The following is a 6633-nucleotide window of genomic DNA, read 5'->3' as shown; positions in this document are numbered from 1 at the left end:
AAAAATATGGAACTCTTCATGAATTTGCATGTCATCCTTGCACAGGGGCCATGCTAATCTTTTCTATATCGTTCCAATTTTAGTGTATATGCTGCTGAATCGAGCACCCTGGTTTGTTTTTCTAAACAGCAGCTCATGCAGGGTCCTCTATATCACCTCTCAGTTTGTCTCACAGTTCAGAATCAGGTTTGTTGTGTGTTCTGCTGCTGACAACTCTTATGCAACTCTTATTATTTCTATTACTATTATCTGATTAGTTTCTGAGAACACTATTATTTTTTATTTCAATTACTTTTTTTAATGTAGAATAATATCCTTAATACCTTTTTTTAAAATTTTTTATTTTTTTATTGGTTGTTCACAACATTACAAAGCTCTTGACATATCATATTTCATACATTAGATTGAAGTGGGTTATGAACTCCCACTTTTACCCCAAATGCAGATTGCAGAATCACGTCGGTTATACATCCACAATTTTACATAATGCCCAATTAGTAATTGTTGTATTCTGCTACCTTTCCTATCCCCTACTATCCCCCCTCCCCTTCCCTCCCCTCCCTTCTTCTCTCTCTACTCCATCTACTGTAATTCATTACTCTCCTTGTTTATTTTCCCATTCCCCTCACAACCTCTTATATGTAATTTTGTATAGCAATGAGGGTCTCCCTACTTTTTCCACTTATTTTGTGATTGTATTTGGTGGTTTATAATGTTGTTTGGTGCGAACAGCGTCTTTTGGCCTCATTTATTTGAACAATTTTGATTCTAAGTTCTCTGTGTTAGAGTGTAAGAATACTGTGAAGACAAGAAGAGCATCAATAGTCACTGCTTTCAAGTCTCACAGTTTAATAAGGGAGACATACCTGAGGACAGTCACATCCATCACAATATGGTAAGAACTCTAATAGGGGCCTATAAACCAGGTTTTGGGATGGAGTATCACTGAATACTTAGGGTAATTTTTTTTTTCCAGAGAATGTAGGAGTTTCCTTCTAAGACAAGAAAGAAATACAAATTTTAAGGTATGTAGGTATGAGAAGCCCTGGGGTTTTCTGGGAAGTACTGTCCTGTAAAATTTAAGGAAGGGAGTACTGATAGATGTGGTTGAACTGAGGTTTAGAGTGGATTTTCTGAAAGCTATATACACGAATTTATTTTATATTTTTGCTAATAGGCAGCAATAAAACTACTAATAGGCAGTTTTTTGAGCAAAAACTTAAACTGAGGGACAAAAATATTTAATTGGACTTTTTCTATATTTATTATTTTTCAAAAAATAAACATCACTTTGATCATACATGGAAGATAGACTGTGAATGAGAGGTTGATTTGACAACAGGGAGAAATTAAGAAGGATGTTGTAGATATATAGAGAAAAGATGGATACCTAAATTAAGGCAGTGGTAGTGAAGTATCAAGAAGGATGGATTCCAGAGATGTTTTTTAGGAAGCAAGAAAGTAACTCAGAAATGGATTGTGAGGAACAAAGAGAAAGAGAGGAATATAATTTGATTTTCAGGTTCTAGCATTGAGCTTTAGTGTGGGGAGCAATAGATTCTTTGGATGCATCACAATTATTATGAACTTGAGTGACCTTTTCTTGGTTTCATAATCTAAGGTTTACTATGTGATGTAGGGCTCCCAAGGGGGGAGATGATATCTCACTATAGTTTTAATTTCTGTTTCCTTGTTATATCAAGCACCTTTTCATAAACCTGTTGGTCATTGTTTGTTCTCTTTGGAGAAATTTTTATTCAAGATTTTTGCCTATTTTAAATTGGGCTATTAGTTTATTTGATGTTGATTCATAAAGGTTCTTATTTATTTTTGAAGTTTGTATTTCATCAGATATATGGCTGCAACATATTCTTCCATTCTGTAGGTTGCCTTTTCAGTCTTTTGATTGTTTTCTTTGCTATGCAGAAGAATTTTAGTTGGGTCTAGTCCCACTTTGTATTTTTGCCTGTAATTTTTAGGTCATATCCATAAATCATTGAACAAGATCAAAGTCATGAAGCTTTCTCCAGAAGTATTCTTCTAGAAGTTTTGCAATTTCAGAAAGTACATTTAAACCAGTAATTCATTTTGAGCTGATGGTTTGCCTATGGTATGAGTCCATTTAAAAAAAAAAATTGCATGTGGATATTCAGTTTTCCCATTGTCAAATGCTGGCCTGTAAAGCTTAAGGACTATCTTTTCCTTATTGCATATTATTGGAACCCTTACTGAAGATCAGTTGACCATACATGTGTGGTTTTGTTTCTGGGATTCCTATTCTGTTCCATTGGCCTTCCTGTCTGTCTTTAGGCCAATACCACACTATTTAATTGCTATTATTTTGTAATATATTTTGAAAGCATATGTGTGATGCTTCTAGATTTTTATTCTTTCTCAAGAATGTTTTGACTATTTGGAGTCTATTTTTGATTCAAAATAAATTTTAAAATTGTTTTTCTTATTTCTACAAGAAATGCCTTAGGGATCTTGATAGGAATAACATTAAAGCTGTTGATAGTTTTTCTAGACACCTCTGATTTTAATCCTGTGGCTTCAGAATATTTTCTATCCCTGCAATCCTTAAAAAATTTATTGCATGTGGATATATTAGCTTGAGAAATGGTTTCATAATTTTGCAACAAACAGTATTTTATTTCTGAATATTTTATGCTTCATTAATCGAAAACATGTGCCACTTATTAATTTCTAATACTTTCCACCTTTCTTAAGAAATGCAGAATGCAGAGTACAAAGAAAATGTATAAAATTGGCTCAGTAGCTTTGACTATGAAAGTCTCAAGAAATGACTGGTAATCAGTTTTGATTAGTCAGAAGAGGGAAGCAAAGAATAAGTTAGCTACCACACTTGTGAGTCAATAGATTAGAGTTCTCATTTTTTTTTCCACATGAATGAATGAGTTTTTGTTTTTTATGCTACTGTGGAAGAGTAAACATTAAGTGAGGACTTCAAATTTGTAACATCCTTGAAAATTTATAAAAAGAAAAAGAAATTGCTCATTTAAAGAGGAATCATATTTAAACTAAAAATATGTACTGCTGGAAAGAGTGCAAGCTTGTTCAATAATTGTTCATATGTAAAAACCCATTCTTCCTAAATGGGGTGTGTTGAGAAGACAAGAGTTTTCAAGAGTCTTGGTATTATTTCTTCTCATCATAAATTGCTTCCTGATACTTTGTTGTGCTTCAAAAATGTTCTTATGCTGCCTGGTTTATTTTTTAAACAGCAGCTCATTCAGGGTTCTCTGTATCACCTCTCAGTTTGTCTCAAAGTTCAGAATCAGGTTTGTTGTGTATTCTGCTGCTGACAATTCTTATGCAAAAGGTGACTCAGAACCACAGAATGATGATGTGTCATGTTTTAAGTCAGCTTCTGTGTGTCCAGGTCACATGTCAAAGTATCATATTGCATGGTCCATATGAAGTCTATGAATTCTTCTATACATCAATGCTTATGCAGTGCAGCTTCTATTTTATTTTTGCATGTTGTGATTTTTTTCCTTTAAAGATTTTGTAAGAGTGAGCAAAAAAGTCAGGACTGGTGAGTGTCAGAGGAAAAAAAATTGCTGTTATTTACATGTTATTTTATTCATTTATCAAGAAGTGTCCACTTTATACCATTTTTCTTTCTCAAGCAGGGTAATATAAATACTTAGTCTTTGTGAAAGAAAAATCATAAAACACACATGTCCCAAGAAAAAAAATATTAGTATGTTGAAACTATGATATTTTATATGAGGAAGAGATATAATTGTTGATGCATATGAAAATGTAGCTCATCTTAAAAATAAACACTTGTCTTTCAAAGAATTGTACAACACAATAGATTCAGTATCAATAGCTCTGCATAAATTATTATTATATGGAGGTGCATAAAGCACTCAACTATAGTTAGAAAGATGCAAGTACATCTATGAAAATCAGGCAATTTATGTTTTATTGAAAGCTTATGGTAAAAACAAATGTAATGCCTATTGTTAAAAAATCATGTATTTGTATTTGTCCATGATCTATTTCAACGTTAGAAATATTTAATAAAGAAAGATTCAATCTCTAATCAAAATAAATTACAATTCAAGGACAAGATAATATCATGTTTAGAACAATCAAAAATCAGAGAAAGGAACCATCATTGAAGCCCTTGTTAGGTAGCATGCATTCTTTCTTATTGATTCCTACCAGACAAAGAATTTAATACCTAAAATTACTTTTTTGAGTAGTAGCTTACCTAGAGACTTAAAATTTTTCTTTTTGATCCTTCAAAGAATTTCTGGAGCTGAATCATAAAATGCAGCTCACTCAAAGCTAGAGGGACATTTTGAAGTACAGAATGGAAGAAATGGGTCTGAAGACAGAAATAGAAGTGGATAACCCAAGACCCTGGAGACAGTGCTAACCTTATCTGGAAGGTAGGGAAGATATTGTTACAGAATACCAAGAGTTACTATCATTCTTATCAGATGATAGTGACTTAGGTAAAGATGACTGTCTATGTGGTCAAACATGCTAAAAGAGGAAATTTATACAGAAAATAAGGTATGAATGAATTAATAAATGATAGTTATGTGTTTTTTTCTATGTACTAGATACCATGTAGGGTACAAAACAAAACAAAACAAAACAAAACAAAAAACCATGTGTTGTGGTGATCACCTGTAGTCCCAGTTACTAGGCAAGAAGATCACTTGAGACCAGAAGTTTGAGACAATAGTAAGACCCTGTTTAAAAATAAATAAATAAATAAATATATAAATAAATAAGGAAATAACAGATGCAGTCACTCAAGTCACTTAGTCTAATACTTAGTCCAATGGGGAATTCAGGAAAATCAACAGGTACACTCCCTTATGAGCAGAGCTAACATGGAAGTATGGTGCTTAGTTAGGGGACCCCAGGAGAGACATATTTATTTTACTTTTCTAGGAAAAGAAAAAATATGAGATTATAATTTTTACAAACAACTGAAGGCTACAAAGCTACTTAAAAATGCATTTTGGGTGTATATGAAATCTTGAGGGTAGTTTTATATTCTCCATTATACAGATGAAGAAATTGAAGTAGGGAGAAGTTAAGTAACATGTCCAAAGTCACATTTGAGGTGTTGAGCCCTCCTAGCCCTCCTAGCTGCTAAGCCCTCCTAGCTGGGAACTCTTAACCAATATACTAACTCAAGCATGAATTTATCATCAGATTTATCAACAGACTTAGTTGCCTGACATTTTTACCAGAACAATAATTCCTTTGAGATGAGTTAGACATTCGAGACAGTCCCTTGAAAGCAAACTATGGTCTTCCTATGCTCACAGTAAGCTTGTGGAATGCACTATCCCCCTCACATGCATTACTTTGTCAAATAAACTACCTGTCTCTGGAACAGGTTTGGAAGACTATGGGGATGGCACATGGGATAAGTGAGTATTTAAGAGAAATATGAGAGCCATGGAACCACACATACCTCCCATGGAGGCTAATGCTGGTGCTGACGTGGGCTCAATATCCCTACAGGGCTTAGTTGAAGGGTGGCTGGTCCTTTGAGGGGAAAATTGGTGCAAATGACATCTTCAGCCTTCTAGGTAATTTTCTCTACTGTCTATTCTGGGAAAACCATTTTTTTCCTGCATTCTTATTTGCAAATATGACTCAACTTTGCATTTTATCTGGGAAAAACAACATATTTTGCTTTCACTAATTCACTTTAGATTACATATGTAGGATCTTGCAAAACCATTGAACCCTTTTCAATTAACGATTTAAATGTAATAACTTTTCCAGTGCTTCTCAGCTGGAGTATGCTGAATCTTTCACAGGTGTGTTGCCTAATGTTTTTCAGATATATACTATGATATTACAGTGCTACTTCTCAGGCCTGGTTTTAGGATTCAATGCAAAGTATGTATCTTTGTCTCTTTGGAATGCTGTAAAAATACCTAAGACTGGGTAATTTAAACAACAAAAAATTTATTGCTCACAGTTCTAGAAGCTGTGAAGTCCATGAATGAGGTACCAGCAGACTCAGTGTCTGCTAAGAGCTCAAAGATGACATTAGTATCCTCACTTGGCTAAAATGGCAAATAAGCTCCTTCAGGCCTTTTGAATAAGGTCAATAATCGCATTTATGAAGGCTCTGATCTCATTACCTAATCAACTAATGAATTCATGTTTATATAGATGTGTGTGTATAATTATGCATATTAATATATGCAATATATATATATATATATTCTTTTTGTAGTACTGGGGATTGAACCCAGGGCTTCCTGTATGTTAGGGAAACACTCTATCACTGAGCTACATTCCCAGCCCTCTTAATACTATTGTATTGGGGATTAGGTTTCAACTTATAAATTTTATGGGGATGCAGACATTTAGACTGTAAGGATTTAATATATTAATAAAAAGAGGCACAACATAATTTAAAACATGAACTATAAAAAGATAGGTGTTTATAGGATCATGTGGCGACTCTGTAAATGCATGTAGAAGTCGATGAGCTGTGGCTATTCAAAAATGTTTAAAGTTAGGCCTGGACAACCATGTTGTAAGGAAACCTAAGCTTGCTATACAGAAAGAATATGTGGAGATATATTTATATGTATAGGTACACTCTAGTTGCTT

General features: G+C 33.7%; 1 non-coding gene across 1 annotated transcript; it reads right to left on the bottom strand.

Moving 5' to 3' along the window:
* Positions 1-107, bottom strand: LOC120883873 (U6 spliceosomal RNA). The gene has a single exon (XR_005726052.1). It is a non-coding gene; the product is annotated as a U6 spliceosomal RNA (small nuclear RNA).
* Between the last annotated feature and the right edge of the window lie 6526 nt (positions 108-6633).

Source organism: Ictidomys tridecemlineatus, chromosome 7 (genome assembly GCF_052094955.1).
Source record: "Ictidomys tridecemlineatus isolate mIctTri1 chromosome 7, mIctTri1.hap1, whole genome shotgun sequence".
Taxonomy (NCBI): Eukaryota; Metazoa; Chordata; class Mammalia; order Rodentia; family Sciuridae; genus Ictidomys; species Ictidomys tridecemlineatus.
Note: the sequence above shows the minus strand (reverse complement) of the source record. Positions and strands in the feature narration are given on the sequence as shown.